The sequence below is a fragment of the Euprymna scolopes genome, chromosome 18, assembly GCF_053919585.1.
Source record: "Euprymna scolopes isolate OS-2025 chromosome 18, ASM5391958v1, whole genome shotgun sequence".
NCBI classification, from domain to species: domain Eukaryota; kingdom Metazoa; phylum Mollusca; class Cephalopoda; order Sepiida; family Sepiolidae; genus Euprymna; species Euprymna scolopes.
In genome coordinates this window covers 35,289,513-35,308,509 of record NC_136499.1, presented here as the reverse complement: position 1 = coordinate 35,308,509, position 18,997 = coordinate 35,289,513, and positions in this window count along the sequence as shown.

Below are 18,997 nucleotides of genomic sequence, written 5' to 3'. Positions count from 1 at the left end.
GCTTTTGATCACTTTTACTAAGGAATACTCGTGTCATGATGTATTTCTTATGTATTTTTGGCCGATTTTTAATGATTTCAACATTAAATTAAGACAAAATTAGCACATTGCAAAAATCGACATTTCTCATGTACGCGGACCTCACAGGTTTTGCCTATTTTATGGGCTTCATGTTTAGCTGCTTTTCATCACTTTTACTAAGGAATACTCGTGTCATGATGTATTTCTTATGTATTTTTGGCCGATTTTTAATGATTTCAACATTAAATTAAGACAAAATAAGCACATTGCAAAAATCGACATTTCTCATGTACGCGGACCTCACAGGTTTTGCCTATTTTATGGGCTTCATGTTTAGCTGCTTTTGATCACTTTTACTAAGGAATACTAGTGTCATGATGTATTTCTTATGTATTTTTGGCCGATTTTTAATGATTTCAACATTAAATTAAGACAAAATAAGCACATTGCAAAAATCGACATTTCTCATGTACGCGGACCTCACAGGTTTTGCCTATTTTATGGGCTTCATGTTTAGCTGCTTTTGATCACTTTTACTAAGGAATACTCGTGTCATGATGTATTTCTTATGTATTTTTGGCCGATTTTTAATGATTTCAACATTAAATTAAGACAAAATAAGCACATTGCAAAAATCGACATTTCTCATGTACGCGGACCTCACAGGTTTTGCCTATTTTATGGGCTTCATGTTTAGCTGCTTTTGATCACTTTTACTAAGGAATACTAGTGTCATGATGTATTTCTTATGTATTTTTGGCCGATTTTTAATGATTTCAACATTAAATTAAGACAAAATAAGCACATTGCAAAAATCGACATTTCTCATGTACGCGGACCTCACAGGTTTTGCCTATTTTATGGGCTTCATGTTTAGCTGCTTTTGATCACTTTTACTAAGGAATACTCGTGTCATGATGTATTTCTTATGTATTTTTGGCCGATTTTTAATGATTTCAACATTAAATTAAGACAAAATAAGCACATTGCAAAAATCGACATTTCTCATGTACGCGGACCTCACAGGTTTTGCCTATTTTATGGGCTTCATGTTTAGCTACTTTTCATCACTTTTACTAAGGAATACTAGTGTCATGATGTATTTCTTATGTATTTTTGGCCGATTTTTAATGATTTCAACATTAAATTAAGACAAAATTAGCACATTGCAAAAATCGACATTTCTCATGTACGCGGACCTCACAGGTTTTGCCTATTTTATGGGCTTCATGTTTAGCTGCTTTTGATCACTTTTACTAAGGAATACTCGTGTCATGATGTATTTCTTATGTATTTTTGGCCGATTTTTAATGATTTCAACATTAAATAAAGACAAAATAAGCACATTGCAAAAATCGACATTTCTCATGTACGCGGACCTCACAGGTTTTGCCTATTTTATGGGCTTCATGTTTAGCTGCTTTTCATCACTTTTACTAAGGAATACTCGTGTCATGATGTATTTCTTATGTATTTTTGGCCGATTTTTAATGATTTCAACATTAAATTAAGACAAAATAAGCACATTGCAAAAATCGACATTTCTCATGTACGCGGACCTCACAGGTTTTGCCTATTTTATGGGCTTCATGTTTAGCTGCTTTTCATCACTTTTACTAAGGAATACTAGTGTCATGATGTATTTCTTATGTATTTTTGGCCGATTTTTAATGATTTCAACATTAAATTAAGACAAAATAAGCACATTGCAAAAATCGACATTTCTCATGTACGCAGACCTCACAGGTTTTGCCTATTTTATGGGCTTCATGTTTAGCTGCTTTTCATCACTGTTACTAAGGAATACTAGTGTCATGATGTATTTCTTATGTATTTTTGGCCGATTTTTAATGATTTAAACATTAAATTAATACAAAATAAGCACATTGCAAAAATCGACATTTCTCATGTATGCGGACCTCACAGGTTTTGCCTATTTTATGGGCTTTTTGTTTAGCTGCTTTTTATCACTTTTACTAAGGAATACTAGTGTCATGATGTATTTCTTATGTATTTTTGGCCGATTTTTAATGATTTCAACATTAAATTAAGACAAAATAAGCACATTGCAAAAATCGACATTTCTCATGTACGCGGACCTCACAGGTTTTGCCTATTTTATGGGCTTCATGTTTAGCTGCTTTTCATCACTTTTACTAAGGAATACTAGTGTCATGATGTATTTCTTATGTATTTTTGGCCGATTTTTAATGATTTCAACATTAAATTAAGACAAAATAAGCACATTGCAAAAATCGACATTTCTCATGTACGCGGACCTCACAGGTTTTGCCTATTTTATGGGCTTCATGTTTAGCTGCTTTTCATCACTTTTACTAAGGAATACTAGTGTCATGATGTATTTCTTATGTATTTTTGGCCGATTTTTAATGATTTCAACATTAAATTAAGACAAAATAAGCACATTGCAAAAATCGACATTTCTCATGTACGCGGACCTCACAGGTTTTGCCTATTTTATGGGCTTCATGTTTAGCTGCTTTTCATCACTTTTACTAAGGAATACTAGTGTCATGATGTATTTCTTATGTATTTTTGGCCGATTTTTAATGATTTCAACATTAAATTAAGACAAAATAAGCACATTGCAAAAATCGACATTTCTCATGTACGCGGACCTCACAGGTTTTGCCTATTTTATGGGCTTCATGTTTAGCTGCTTTTCATCACTGTTACTAAGGACTACTAGTGTCATGATGTATTTCTTATGTATTTTTGGCCGATTTTTAATGATTTCAACATTAAATTAATACAAAATAAGCACATTGCAAAAATCGACATTTCTCATGTATGCGGACCTCACAGGTTTTGCCTATTTTATGGGCTTCATGTTTAGCTGCCTATCATCACTTTTACTAAGGAATACTAGTGTCAGGATGTATTTCTTATGTATTTTTGGCCGATTTTTAATGATTTCAACATTAAATTAAGACAAAATAAGAACATTGCAAAAATCGACATTTCTCATGTACGCGGACCTCACAGGTTTTGCCTATTTTATGGGCTTCATGTTTAGCTGCTTTTCATCACTTTTACTTAGGAATACTAGTGTCATGATGTATTTCTTATGTATTTTTGGCCGATTTTTAATGATTTCAACATTAAATTAAGACAAAATAAGCACATTGCAAAAATCGACATTTCTCATGTACGCGGACCTCACAGGTTTTGCCTATTTTATGGGCTTCATGTTTAGCTGCTTTTCATCACTTTTACTAAGGAATACTAGTGTCATGATGTATTTCTTATGTATTTTTGGCCGATTTTTAATGATTTCAACATTAAATTAAGACAAAATTAGCACATTGCAAAAATCGACATTTCTCATGTACGCGGACCTAACAGGTTTTGCCTATTTTATTGGCTTCATGTTTAGCTGCTTTTCATCACTTTTACTAAGGAATACTAGTGTCATGATGTATTTCTTATGTATTTTTGGCCGATTTTTAATGATTTTAACATTAAATTAATACAAAATAAGCACATTGCAAAAATCGACATTTCTCATGTACGCGGACCTCACAGGTTTTGCCTATTTTATGGGCTTCATGTTTAGCTGCCTATCATCACTTTTACTAAGGAATACTAGTGTCATGATGTATTTCTTATGTATTTTTGGCCGATTTTTAATGATTTCAACATTAAATTAAGACAAAATAAGCACATTGCAAAAATCGACATTTCTCATGTACGCGGACCTCACAGGTTTTGCCTATTTTATGGGCTTCATGTTTAGCTGCTTTTCATCACTTTTACTAAGGAATACTAGTGTCATGATGTATTTCTTATGTATTTTTGGTCGATTTTTTATGATTTCAACATTAAATTAAGACAAAATAAGCACATTGCAAAAATCGACATTTCTCATGTACGCGGACCTCACAGGTTTTGCCTATTTTATGGGCTTCATGTTTAGCTGCTTTTCATCACTTTTACTAAGGAATACTAGTGTCATGATGTATTTCTTTTGTATTTTTGGCCGATTTTTAATGATTTCAACATTAAATTAAGACAAAATAAGCACATTGCAAAAATCGACATTTCTCATGTACGCGGACCTAACAGGTTTTGCCTATTTTATTGGCTTCATGTTTAGCTGCTTTTCATCACTTTTACTAAGGAATACTAGTGTCATGATGTATTTCTTATGTATTTTTGGCCGATTTTTAATGATTTTAACATTAAATTAATACAAAATAAGCACATTGCAAAAATCGACATTTCTCATGTACGCGGACCTCACAGGTTTTGCCTATTTTATGGGCTTCATGTTTAGCTGCCTATCATCACTTTTACTAAGGAATACTAGTGTCATGATGTATTTCTTATGTATTTTTGGCCGATTTTTAATGATTTTAACATTAAATTAAGACAAAATAAGCACATTGCAAAAATCGACATTTCTCATGTACGCGGACCTCACAGGTTTTGCCTATTTTATGGGCTTCATGTTTAGCTGCCTATCATCACTTTTACTAAGGAATACTAGTGTCATGATGTATTTCTTATGTATTTTTGGCCGATTTTTTATGATTTCAACATTAAATTAAGACAAAATAAGCACATTGCAAAAATCGACATTTCTCATGTACGCGGACCTCACAGGTTTTGCCTATTTTATGGGCTTCATGTTTAGCTGCTTTTCATCACTTTTACTAAGGAATACTAGTGTCATGATGTATTTCTTATGTATTTTTGGCCGATTTTTAATGATTTCAACATTAAATTAAGACAAAATTAGCACATTGCAAAAATCGACATTTCTCATGTACGCGGACCTAACAGGTTTTGCCTATTTTATTGGCTTCATGTTTAGCTGCTTTTCATCACTTTTACTAAGGAATACTAGTGTCATGATGTATTTCTTATGTATTTTTGGCCGATTTTTAATGATTTCAACATTAAATTAATACAAAATAAGCACATTGCAAAAATCGACATTTCTCATGTACGCGGACCTCACAGGTTTTGCCTATTTTATGGGCTTCATGTTTAGCTGCCTATCATCACTTTTACTAAGGAATACTAGTGTCATGATGTATTTCTTATGTATTTTTGGCCGATTTTTAATGATTTCAACATTAAATTAAGACAAAATAAGCACATTGCAAAAATCGACATTTCTCATGTACGCGGACCTCACAGGTTTTGCCTATTTTATGGGCTTCATGTTTAGCTGCCTATCATCACTTTTACTAAGGAATACTAGTGTCATGATGTATTTCTTATGTATTTTTGGCCGATTTTTTATGATTTCAACATTAAATTAAGACAAAATAAGCACATTGCAAAAATCGACATTTCTCATGTACGCGGACCTCACAGGTTTTGCCTATTTTATGGGCTTCATGTTTAGCTGCTTTTCATCACTTTTACTAAGGAATACTAGTGTCATGATGTATTTCTTATGTATTTTTGGCCGATTTTTAATGATTTCAACATTAAATTAAGACAAAATTAGCACATTGCAAAAATCGACATTTCTCATGTACGCGGACCTAACAGGTTTTGCCTATTTTATTGGCTTCATGTTTAGCTGCTTTTCATCACTTTTACTAAGGAATACTAGTGTCATGATGTATTTCTTATGTATTTTTGGCCGATTTTTAATGATTTTAACATTAAATTAATACAAAATAAGCACATTGCAAAAATCGACATTTCTCATGTACGCGGACCTCACAGGTTTTGCCTATTTTATGGGCTTCATGTTTAGCTGCCTATCATCACTTTTACTAAGGAATACTAGTGTCATGATGTATTTCTTATGTATTTTTGGCCGATTTTTAATGATTTCAACATTAAATTAAGACAAAATAAGCACATTGCAAAAATCGACATTTCTCATGTACGCGGACCTCACAGGTTTTGCCTATTTTATGGGCTTCATGTTTAGCTGCCTATCATCACTTTTACTAAGGAATACTAGTGTCATGATGTATTTCTTATGTATTTTTGGCCGATTTTTAATGATTTCAACATTAAATTAAGACAAAATAAGCACATTGCAAAAATCGACATTTCTCATGTACGCGGACCTCACAGGTTTTGCCTATTTTATGGGCTTCATGTTTAGCTGGTTTTCATCACTGTTACTAAGGACTACTAGTGTCATGATGTATTTCTTATGTATTTTTGGCCGATTTTTAATGATTTCAACATTAAATTAAGACAAAATAAGCACATTGCAAAAATCGACATTTCTCATGTACGCGGACCTCACAGGTTTTGCCTATTTTATGGGCTTTTTGTTTAGCTGCTTTTTATCACTTTTACTAAGGAATACTAGTGTCATGATGTATTTCTTATGTATTTTTGGCCGATTTTTAATGATTTCAACATTAAATTAAGACAAAATAAGCACATTGCAAAAATCGACATTTCTCATGTACGCGGACCTCACAGGTTTTGCCTATTTTATGGGCTTCATGTTTAGCTGCTTTTCATCACTGTTACTAAGGACTACTAGTGTCATGATGTATTTCTTATGTATTTTTGGCCGATTTTTAATGATTTCAACATTAAATTAATACAAAATAAGCACATTGCAAAAATCGACATTTCTCATGTATGCGGACCTCACAGGTTTTGCCTATTTTATGGGCTTTTTGTTTAGCTGCTTTTTATCACTTTTACTAAGGAATACTAGTGTCATGATGTATTTCTTATGTATTTTTGGCCGATTTTTAATGATTTCAACATTAAATTAAGACAAAATAAGCACATTGCAAAAATCGACATTTCTCATGTACGCGGACCTCACAGGTTTTGCCTATTTTATGGGCTTCATGTTTAGCTGCTTTTCATCACTTTTACTAAGGAATACTAGTGTCATGATGTATTTCTTATGTATTTTTGGCCGATTTTTAATGATTTCAACATTAAATTAAGACAAAATAAGCACATTGCAAAAATCGACATTTCTCATGTACGCGGACCTCACAGGTTTTGCCTATTTTATGGGCTTCATGTTTAGCTGCTTTTCATCACTTTTACTAAGGAATACTAGTGTCATGATGTATTTCTTATGTATTTTTGGCCGATTTTTAATGATTTCAACATTAAATTAAGACAAAATAAGCACATTGCAAAAATCGACATTTCTCATGTACGCGGACCTCACAGGTTTTGCCTATTTTATGGGCTTCATGTTTAGCTGCTTTTCATCACTTTTACTAAGGAATACTAGTGTCATGATGTATTTCTTATGTATTTTTGGCCGATTTTTAATGATTTCAACATTAAATTAAGACAAAATAAGCACATTGCAAAAATCGAGATTTCTCATGTACGCGGACCTCACAGGTTTTGCCTATTTTATGGGCTTCATGTTTAGCTGCTTTTCATCACTGTTACTAAGGACTACTAGTGTCATGATGTATTTCTTATGTATTTTTGGCCGATTTTTAATGATTTCAACATTAAATTAATACAAAATAAGCACATTGCAAAAATCGACATTTCTCATGTATGCGGACCTCACAGGCTTTGCCTATTTTATGGGCTTCATGTTTAGCTGCCTATCATCACTTTTACTAAGGAATACTAGTGTCAGGATGTATTTCTTATGTATTTTTGGCCGATTTTTAATGATTTCAACATTAAATTAAGACAAAATAAGAACATTGCAAAAATCGACATTTCTCATGTACGCGGACCTCACAGGTTTTGCCTATTTTATGGGCTTCATGTTTAGCTGCTTTTCATCACTTTTACTAAGGAATACTAGTGTCATGATGTATTTCTTATGTATTTTTGGCCGATTTTTAATGATTTTAACATTAAATTAAGACAAAATTAGCACATTGCAAAAATCGACATTTCTCATGTACGCGGACCTAACAGGTTTTGCCTATTTTATTGGCTTCATGTTTAGCTGCTTTTCATCACTTTTACTAAGGAATACTAGTGTCATGATGTATTTCTTATGTATTTTTGGCCGATTTTTAATGATTTTAACATTAAATTAATACAAAATAAGCACATTGCAAAAATCGACATTTCTCATGTACGCGGACCTCACAGGTTTTGCCTATTTTATGGGCTTCATGTTTAGCTGCCTATCATCACTTTTACTAAGGAATACTAGTGTCATGATGTATTTCTTATGTATTTTTGGCCGATTTTTAATGATTTCAACATTAAATTAAGACAAAATAAGCACATTGCAAAAATCGACATTTCTCATGTACGCGGACCTCACAGGTTTTGCCTATTTTATGGGCTTAATGTTTAGCTGCCTATCATCACTTTTACTAAGGAATACTAGTGTCATGATGTATTTCTTATGTATTTTTGGTCGATTTTTTATGATTTCAACATTAAATTAAGACAAAATAAGCACATTGCAAAAATCGACATTTCTCATGTACGCGGACCTCACAGGTTTTGCCTATTTTATGGGCTTCATGTTTAGCTGCTTTTCATCACTTTTACTAAGGAATACTAGTGTCATGATGTATTTCTTATGTATTTTTGGCCGATTTTTAATTATTTCAACATTAAATTAAGACAAAATAAGCACATTGCAAAAATCGACATTTCTCATGTACGCGGACCTCACAGGTTTTGCCTATTTTATGGGCTTCATGTTTAGCTGCTTTTCATCACTTTTACTAAGGAATACTAGTGTCAGGATGTATTTCTTATGTATTTTTGGCCGATTTTTAATGATTTCAACATTAAATTAAGACAAAATAAGCACATTGCAAAAATCGACATTTCTCATGTACGCGGACCTCACAGGTTTTGCCTATTTTATGGGCTTCATGTTTAGCTGCTTTTCATCACTTTTACTAAGGAATACTAGTGTCATGATGTATTTCTTATGTATTTTTGGCCGATTTTTAATGATTTCAACATTAAATTAAGACAAAATAAGCACATTGCAAAAATCGACATTTCTCATGTACGCGGACCTCACAGGTTTTGCCTATTTTATGGGCTTCATGTTTAGCTGCTTTTCATCACTTTTACTAAGGAATACTAGTGTCATGATGTATTTCTTATGTATTTTTGGCCGATTTTTAATGATTTCAACATTAAATTAATACAAAATAAGCACATTGCAAAAATCGACATTTCTCATGTATGCGGACCTCACAGGTTTTGCCTATTTTATGGGCTTCATGTTTAGCTGCCTATCATCACTTTTACTAAGGAATACTAGTGTCAGGATGTATTTCTTATGTATTTTTGGCCGATGTTTAATGATTTCAACATTAAATTAAGACAAAATTAGCACATTGCAAAAATCGACATTTCTCATGTACGCGGACCTCACAGGTTTTGCCTATTTTATGGGCTTTTTGTTTAGCTGCTTTTTATCACTTTTACTAAGGAATACTAGTGTCATGATGTATTTCTTATGTATTTTTGGCCGATTTTTAATGATTTCAACATTAAATTAATACAAAATAAGCACATTGCAAAAATCGACATTTCTCATGTATGCGGACCTCACAGGTTTTGCCTATTTTATGGGCTTCATGTTTAGCTGCCTATCATCACTTTTACTAAGGAATACTAGTGTCAGGATGTATTTCTTATGTATTTTTGGCCGATGTTTAATGATTTCAACATTAAATTAAGACAAAATTAGCACATTGCAAAAATCGACATTTCTCATGTACGCGGACCTCACAGGTTTTGCCTATTTTATGGGCTTCATGTTTAGCTGCTTTTCATCACTTTTACTAAGGAATACTAGTGTCATGATGTATTTCTTATGTATTTTTGGCCGATTTTTAATGATTTCAACATTAAATTAAGACAAAATAAGCACATTGCAAAAATCGACATTTCTCATGTACGCGGACCTCACAGGTTTTGCCTATTTTATGGGCTTTTTGTTTAGCTGCTTTTTATCACTTTTACTAAGGAATACTAGTGTCATGATGTATTTCTTATGTATTTTTGGCCGATTTTTAATGATTTCAACATTAAATTAAGACAAAACAAGCACATTGCAAAAATCGACATTTCTCATGTACGCGGACCTCACAGGTTTTGCCTATTTTATGGGCTTCATGTTTAGCTGCTTTTCATCACTTTTACTAAGGAATACTAGTGTCATGATGTATTTCTTATGTATTTTTGGCCGATTTTTAATGATTTCAACATTAAATTAAGACAAAATAAGCACATTGCAAAAATCGACATTTCTCATGTACGCGGACCTCACAGGTTTTGCCTATTTTATGGGCTTCATGTTTAGCTGCTTTTCATCACTTTTACTAAGGAATACTAGTGTCATGATGTATTTCTTATGTATTTTTGGCCGATTTTTAATGATTTCAACATTAAATTAATACAAAATAAGCACATTGCAAAAATCGACATTTCTCATGTATGCGGACCTCACAGGTTTTGCCTATTTTATGGGCTTTTTGTTTAGCTGCTTTTTATCACTTTTACTAAGGAATACTAGTGTCATGATGTATTTCTTATGTATTTTTGGCCGATTTTTAATGATTTCAACATTAAATTAAGACAAAATAAGCACATTGCAAAAATCGACATTTCTCATGTACGCCGACCTCACAGGTTTTGCCTATTTTATGGGCTTCATGTTTAGCTGCCTATCATCACTTTTACTAAGGAATACTAGTGTCATGATGTATTTCTTATGTATTTTTGGCCGATTTTTAATGATTTCAACATTAAATTAAGACAAAATAAGCACATTGCAAAAATCGACATTTCTCATGTACGCGGACCTCACAGGTTTTGCCTATTTTATGGGCTTCATGTTTAGCTGCTTTTCATCACTGTTACTAAGGACTACTAGTGTCATGATGTATTTCTTATGTATTTTTGGCCGATTTTTAATGATTTCAACATTAAATTAATACAAAATAAGCACATTGCAAAAATCGACATTTCTCATGTATGCGGAACTCACAGGTTTTGCCTATTTTATGGGCTTCATGTTTAGCTGCCTATCATCACTTTTACTAAGGAATACTAGTGTCAGGATGTATTTCTTATGTATTTTTGGCCGATGTTTAATGATTTCAACATTAAATTAAGACAAAATTAGCACATTGCAAAAATCGACATTTCTCATGTACGCGGACCTCACAGGTTTTGCCTATTTTATGGGCTTTTTGTTTAGCTGCTTTTTATCACTTTTACTAAGGAATACTAGTGTCATGATGTATTTCTTATGTATTTTTGGCCGATTTTTAATGATTTCAACATTAAATTAAGACAAAATAAGCACATTGCAAAAATCGACATTTCTCATGTACGCGGACCTCACAGGTTTTGCCTATTTTATGGGCTTTTTGTTTAGCTGCTTTTTATCACTTTTACTAAGGAATACTAGTGTCATGATGTATTTCTTATGTATTTTTGGCCGATTTTTAATGATTTCAACATTAAATTAAGACAAAACAAGCACATTGCAAAAATCGACATTTCTCATGTACGCGGACCTCACAGGTTTTGCCTATTTTATGGGCTTCATGTTTAGCTGCTTTTTATCACTTTTACTAAGGAATACTAGTGTCATGATGTATTTCTTATGTATTTTTGGCCGATTTTTAATGATTTCAACATTAAATTAAGACAAAACAAGCACATTGCAAAAATCGACATTTCTCATGTACGCGGACCTCACAGGTTTTGCCTATTTTATGGGCTTCATGTTTAGCTGCTTTTCATCACTTTTACTAAGGAATACTAGTGTCATGATGTATTTCTTATGTATTTTTGGCCGATTTTTAATGATTTCAACATTAAATTAAGACAAAATAAGCACATTGCAAAAATCGACATTTCTCATGTACGCGGACCTCACAGGTTTTGCCTATTTTATGGGCTTCATGTTTAGCTGCTTTTCATCACTTTTACTAAGGAATACTAGTGTCATGATGTATTTCTTATGTATTTTTGGCCGATTTTTAATGATTGCAACATTAAATTAATACAAAATAAGCACATTGCAAAAATCGACATTTCTCATGTATGTGGACCTCACAGGTTTTGCCTATTTTATGGGCTTTTTGTTTAGCTGCTTTTTATCACTTTTACTAAGGAATACTAGTGTCATGATGTATTTCTTATGTATTTTTGGCCGATTTTTAATGATTTCAACATTAAATTAAGACAAAATAAGCACATTGCAAAAATCGACATTTCTCATGTACGCGGACCTCACAGGTTTTGCCTATTTTATGGGCTTCATGTTTAGCTGCTTTTCATCACTTTTACTAAGGAATACTAGTGTCATGATGTATTTCTTATGTATTTTTGGCCGATTTTTAATGATTTCAACATTAAATTAAGACAAAATAAGCACATTGCAAAAATCGACATTTCTCATGTACGCGGACCTCACAGGTTTTGCCTATTTTATGGGCTTCATGTTTAGCTGCTTTTCATCACTTTTACTAAGGAATACTAGTGTCATGATGTATTTCTTATGTATTTTTGGCCGATTTTTAATGATTTCAACATTAAATTAAGACAAAATAAGCACATTGCAAAAATCGACATTTCTCATGTACGCGGACCTCACAGGTTTTGCCTATTTTATGGGCTTCATGTTTAGCTGCTTTTCATCACTTTACTAAGGAATACTAGTGTCATGATGTATTTCTTATGTATTTTTGGCCGATTTTTAATGATTTCAACATTAAATTAAGACAAAATAAGCACATTGCAAAAATCGACATTTCTCATGTACCTCACAGGTTTTGCCTATTTTATGGGCTTCATGTTTAGCTGCCTATCATCACTTTTACTAAGGACTACTAGTGTCATGATGTATTTCTTATGTATTTTTGGCCGATTTTTAATGATTTCAACATTAAATTAATACAAAATAAGCACATTGCAAAAATCGACATTTCTCATGTATGCGGACCTCACAGGTTTTGCCTATTTTATGGGCTTCATGTTTAGCTGCCTATCATCACTTTTACTAAGGAATACTAGTGTCAGGATGTATTTCTTATGTATTTTTGGCCGATGTTTAATGATTTCAACATTAAATTAAGACAAAATAAGCACAATGCAAAAATCGACATTTCTCATGTACGCGGACCTCACAGGTTTTGCCTATTTTATGGGCTTCATGTTTAGCTGCTTTTCATCACTGTTACTAAGGACTACTAGTGTCATGATGTATTTCTTATGTATTTTTGGCCGATTTTTAATGATTTCAACATTAAATTAATACAAAATAAGCACATTGCAAAAATCGACATTTCTCATGTATGCGGACCTCACAGGTTTTGCCTATTTTATGGGCTTCATGTTTAGCTGCCTATCATCACTTTTACTAAGGAATACTAGTGTCAGGATGTATTTCTTATGTATTTTTGGCCGATTTTTAATGATTTCAACATTAAATTAAGACAAAATAAGCACATTGCAAAAATCGACATTTCTCATGTACGCGGACCTCACAGGTTTTGCCTATTTTATGGGCTTTTTGTTTAGCTGCCTATCATCACTTTTACTAAGGAATACTAGTGTCATGATGTATTTCTTATGTATTTTTGGCCGATTTTTAATGATTTCAACATTAAATTAAGACAAAAAAAGCACATTGCAAAAATCGACATTTCTCATGTACGCGGACCTCACTGGTTTTGCCTATTTTATGGGCTTCATGTTTAGCTGCTTTTCATCACTTTTACTAAGGAATACTAGTGTCATGATGTATTTCTTATGTATTTTTGGCCGATTTTTAATGATTTCAACATTAAATTAAGACAAAATAAGCACATTGCAAAAATCGACATTTCTCATGTACGCGGACCTCACAGGTTTTGCCTATTTTATGGGCTTCATGTTTAGCTGCTTTTCATCACTTTTACTAAGGAATACTAGTGTCATGATGTATTTCTTATGTATTTTTGGCCGATTTTTAATGATTTCAACATTAAATTAATACAAAATAAGCACATTGCAAAAATCGACATTTCTCATGTATGCGGACCTCACAGGTTTTGCCTATTTTATGGGCTTTTTGTTTAGCTGCTTTTTATCACTTTTACTAAGGAATACTAGTGTCATGATGTATTTCTTATGTATTTTTGGCCGATTTTTTATGATTTCAACATTAAATTAATACAAAATAAGCACATTGCAAAAATCGACATTTCTCATGTACGCGGACCTCACAGGTTTTGCCTATTTTATGGGCTTCATGTTTAGCTGCTTTTCATCACTTTTACTAAGGAATACTAGTGTCATGATGTATTTCTTATGTATTTTTGGCCGATTTTTAATGATTTCAACATTAAATTAAGACAAAATAAGCACATTGCAAAAATCGACATTTCTCATGTACGCGGACCTCACAGGTTTTGCCTATTTTATGGGCTGTTTAGCTGCTTTTCATCACTTTTACTAAGGAATACTAGTGTCATGATGTATTTCTTATGTATTTTTGGCCGATTTTTAATGATTTCAACATTAAATTAAGACAAAATAAGCACATTGCAAAAATCGACATTTCTCATGTACGCGGACCTCAGAGGTTTTGCCTATTTTATGGGCTTCATGTTTAGCTGCTTTTCATCACATTTACTAAGGAATACTAGTGTCATGATGTATTTCTTATGTATTTTTGGCCGATTTTTAATGATTTCAACATTAAATTAAGACAAAATAAGCACATTGCAAAAATCGACATTTCTCATGTACCTCACAGGTTTTGCCTATTTTATGGGCTTCATGTTTAGCTGCCTATCATCACTTTTACTAAGGAATACTTGTGTCATGATGTATTTCTTATGTATTTTTGGCCGATGTTTAATGATTTCAACATTAAATTAAGACAAAATTAGCACATTGCAAAAATCGACATTTCTCATGTACGCGGACCTCACAGGTTTTGCCTATTTTATGGGCTTCATGTTTAGCTGCTTTTCATCACATTTACTAAGGAATACTAGTGTCAGGATGTATTTCTTATGTATTTTTGGCCGATGTTTAATGATTTCAACATTAAATTAAGACAAAATTAGCACATTGCAAAAATCGACATTTCTCATGTACGCGGACCTCACAGGTTTTGCCTATTTTATGGGCTTTTTGTTTAGCTGCTTTTTATCACTTTTACTAAGGAATACTAGTGTCATGATGTATTTCTTATGTATTTTTGGCCGATTTTTGATGATTTCAACATTAAATTAAGACAAAATAAGCACATTGCAAAAATCGACATTTCTCATGTACGCGGACCTCACAGGTTTTGCCTATTTTATGGGCTTCATGTTTAGCTGCTTTTCATCACTTTTACTAAGGAATACTAGTGTCATGATGTATTTCTTATGTATTTTTGGCCGATTTTTAATGATTTCAACATTAAATTAAGACAAAATAAGCACATTGCAAAAATCGACATTTCTCATGTACGCGGACCTCACAGGTTTTGCCTATTTTATGGGCTTCATGTTTAGCTGCTTTTCATCACTTTTACTAAGGAATACTAGTGTCATGATGTATTTCTTATGTATTTTTGGCCGATTTTTAATGATTTCAACATTAAATTAAGACAAAATAAGCACATTGCAAAAATCGACATTTCTCATGTACGCGGACCTCACAGGTTTTGCCTATTTTATGGGCTTCATGTTTAGCTGCTTTTCATCACTGTTACTAAGGACTACTAGTGTCATGATGTATTTCTTATGTATTTTTGGCCGATTTTTAATGATTTCAACATTAAATTAATACAAAATAAGCACATTGCAAAAATCGACATTTCTCATGTATGCGGACCTCACAGGTTTTGCCTATTTTATGGGCTTCATGTTTAGCTGCCTATCATCACTTTTACTAAGGAATACTAGTGTCAGGATGTATTTCTTATGTATTTTTGGCCGATGTTTAATGATTTCAACATTAAATTAAGACAAAATTAGCACATTGCAAAAATCGACATTTCTCATGTACGCGGACCTCACAGGTTTTGCCTATTTTATGGGCTTTTTGTTTAGCTGCTTTTTATCACTTTTACTAAGGAATACTAGTGTCATGATGTATTTCTTATGTATTTTTGGCCGATTTTTGATGATTTCAACATTAAATTAAGACAAAATAAGCACATTGCAAAAATCGACATTTCTCATGTACGCGGACCTCACAGGTTTTGCCTATTTTATGGGCTTCATGTTTAGCTGCTTTTTATCACTTTTACTAAGGAATACTAGTGTCATGATGTATTTCTTATGTATTTTTGGCCGATTTTTAATGATTTCAACATTAAATTAAGACAAAATAAGCACATTGCAAAAATCGACATTTCTCATGTACGCGGACCTCACAGGTTTTGCCTATTTTATGGGCTTCATGTTTAGCTGCTTTTCATCACTTTTACTAAGGAATACTAGTGTCATGATGTATTTCTTATGTATTTTTGGCCGATTTTTAATGATTTCAACATTAAATTAAGACAAAATAAGCACATTGCAAAAATCGACATTTCTCATGTACGCGGACCTCACAGGTTTTGCCTATTTTATGGGCTTCATGTTTAGCTGCTTTTCATCACTTTTACTAAGGAATACTAGTGTCATGATGTATTTCTTATGTATTTTTGGCCGATTTTTAATGATTTCAACATTAAATTAAGACAAAATAAGCACATTGCAAAAATCGACATTTCTCATGTACGCGGACCTCACAGGTTTTGCCTATTTTATGGGCTTCATGTTTAGCTGCTTTTCATCACTTTTACTAAGGAATACTAGTGTCATGATGTATTTCTTATGTATTTTTGGCCGATTTTTAATGATTTCAACATTAAATTAAGACAAAATAAGCACATTGCAAAAATCGACATTTCTCATGTACGCGGACCTCACAGGTTTTGCCTATTTTATGGGCTTCATGTTTAGCTGCTTTTCATCACTTTTACTAAGGACTACTAGTGTCATGATGTATTTCTTATGTATTTTTGGCCGATTTTTAATGATTTCAACATTAAATTAATACAAAATAAGCACATTGCAAAAATCGACATTTCTCATGTATGCGGACCTCACAGGTTTTGCCTATTTTATGGGCTTCATGTTTAGCTGCCTATCATCACTTTTACTAAGGAATACTAGTGTCAGGATGTATTTCTTATGTATTTTTGGCCGATTTTTAATGATTTCAACATTAAATTAAGACAAAATTAGCACATTGCAAAAATCGACATTTCTCATGTACGCGGACCTCACAGGTTTTGCCTATTTTATGGGCTTTTTGTTTAGCTGCTTTTTATCACTTTTACTAAGGAATACTAGTGTCATGATGTATTTCTTATGTATTTTTGGCCGATTTTTGATGATTTCAACATTAAATTAAGACAAAATAAGCACATTGCAAAAATCGACATTTCTCATGTACGCGGACCTCACAGGTTTTGCCTATTTTATGGGCTTCATGTTTAGCTGCTTTTCATCACTTTTACTAAGGAATACTAGTGTCATGATGTATTTCTTATGTATTTTTGGCCGATTTTTAATGATTTCAACATTAAATTAAGACAAAATAAGCACATTGCAAAAATCGACATTTCTCATGTACGCGGACCTCACAGGTTTTGCCTATTTTATGGGCTTCATGTTTAGCTGCTTTTTATCACTTTTACTAAGGAATACTAGTGTCATGATGTATTTCTTATGTATTTTTGGCCGATTTTTAATGATTTCAACATTAAATTAAGACAAAATAAGCACATTGCAAAAATCGACATTTCTCATGTACGCGGACCTCACAGGTTTTGCCTATTTTATGGGCTTCATGTTTAGCTGCTTTTCATCACTTTTACTAAGGAATACTAGTGTCATGATGTATTTCTTATGTATTTTTGGCCGATTTTTAATGATTTCAACATTAAATTAAGACAAAATAAGCACATTGCAAAAATCGACATTTCTCATGTACGCGGACCTCACAGGTTTTGCCTATTTTATGGGCTTCATGTTTAGCTGCTTTTCATCACTTTTACTAAGGAATACTAGTGTCATGATGTATTTCTTATGTATTTTTGGCCGATTTTTAATGATTTCAACATTAAATTAAGACAAAATAAGCACATTGCAAAAATCGACATTTCTCATGTACGCGGACCTCACAGGTTTTGCCTATTTTATGGGCTTCATGTTTAGCTGCTTTTCATCACTTTTACTAAGGAATACTAGTGTCATGATGTATTTCTTATGTATTTTTGGCCGATTTTTAATGATTTCAACATTAAATTAAGACAAAATAAGCACATTGCAAAAATCGACATTTCTCATGTACGCGGACCTCACAGGTTTTGCCTATTTTATGGGCTTAATGTTTAGCTGCTTTTCATCACTTTTACTAAGGAATACTAGTGTCATGATGTATTTCTTATGTATTTTTGGCCGATGTTTAATGATTTCAACATTAAATTAAGACAAAATAAGCACAATGCAAAAATTGACATTTCTCATGTACGCGGACCTCACAGGTTTTGCCTATTCTATGGGCTTCATGTTTAGCTGCTTTTCATCACTGTTACTAAGGACTACTAGTGTCATTATTTATTTCTTATGTATTTTTGGCCGATTTTTAATGATTTCAACATTAAATTAATACAAAATAAGCACATTGCAAAAATCGACATTTCTCATGTATGCGGACCTCACAGGTTTTGCCTATTTTATGGGCTTCATGTTTAGCTGCCTATCATCACTTTTACTAAGGAATACTAGTGTCAGGATGTATTTCTTATGTATTTTTGGCCGATGTTTAATGATTTCAACATTAAATTAAGACAAAATTAGCACATTGCAAAAATCGACATTTCTCATGTACGCGGACCTCACAGGTTTTGCCTATTTTATGGGCTTTTTGTTTAGCTGCTTTTTATCACTTTTACTAAGGAATACTAGTGTCATGATGTATTTCTTATGTATTTTTGGCCGATTTTTAATGATTTCAACATTAAATTAATACAAAATAAGCACATTGCAAA